Below are 1,286 nucleotides of genomic sequence, written 5' to 3'. Positions count from 1 at the left end.
CTCAATACCTCTGCCCAGTTTTTCTCTATCTGGAGGCCTGGTCCGAACCAAACTCCCAGCAACTTAACCGGTCCCTCCGTCCAGCGCCCAACAACGCTGTCTGAAGGCATCGACTTGCCAACCCAGGTGCCAAGCTGCAACCCGACCGACTTTTCCCGGTTAATCTTTGCTCCTGTCACCTCCTCGTAAGCCTCAATAGTCTTACCCACTTCACGTAGGCGTGCTAGTGAGGTTACGCTGATAGTGATATCATCCGCATAAGCCGTAACAAACTCCTCTAGACCTGGTTCTCACGGGATGCCGCTCAACCTTCGCAGTAGGGGCTCAAGAGCCACCACATACAAAAGTGGTGAGAGCGGACATCCTTGACAAACTGAGAGTCTGATGCAAAACGGCTTCGAAAGGAAACCGTTCACCCGAACTATCAAGTCAATGTTGTGGTACAAAGCGATAAACCACCTGAGGAAGCCAAGGCCCAGGTCGAACCACACAAGCACAGTCGCCAGGTATCGATAGTCAACCCTATCAAAAGCTTTAGACTGGTCCAAATGTACCAATGCCCCACCTTTGCCAGATTTATTACCAACCCTCTTTATGGTATAGCGAATAAGATGGAAGGTATCCTGAATGGTTCTGCCTGGGATGGCACATGTCTGTGCCTCCCCGACTATACCATTCGCGACACGCACCAACCTTTCTGCTAAGACCTTGGCCAAAATCTTCCATTCTGTGTTTAACAGAGTGATGGGCCTGAAATTCTCTATAATGTCCCCCATGTCTGGGTCCTTTCTGACCAACGTCACTACTCCCCGGCGCACAGATCTGGGGATAAACCCATTCTGTTGCCAGTTCGAGTACACGTCAGCCAGTAGATGCCCGAACAAGTCTGGTATACATTTATACAGCTCGTATGGAAGACTATCAAGCTCGGGAATTCTTCTAGTGTAAGTTCTGACGAGCTTTCAGACACATCTCCAAATAACTCATACATTTTGTCATTTTTTTGGCAACGGGGGAATCAAAAATTCCATTTTCGGGGGAATCCAATATTTCTTTATTCGTAGTTGGCTCCTCGACAGACAACATGTAATTCTTCCTTTCAAAAAGAGAAACAAGTATTTCTGTTCCAACGGTAGGCTCCTCGCTAAACGACATTCTTCTCCCCAACGGGGGAATGAACAACGCGTGCTTTCTACAAGCACTTAGTGTTTTCAAATGAAAACTCCAACAATTTAACAAGAAACAGCAGTTATTAGCAATATTAACACTAAGAAACAGCAATTTTC

This window comes from Octopus bimaculoides, chromosome 9 (genome assembly GCF_001194135.2).
Source record: "Octopus bimaculoides isolate UCB-OBI-ISO-001 chromosome 9, ASM119413v2, whole genome shotgun sequence".
NCBI lineage: Eukaryota > Metazoa > Mollusca > Cephalopoda > Octopoda > Octopodidae > Octopus > Octopus bimaculoides.
Note: the sequence above shows the minus strand (reverse complement) of the source record.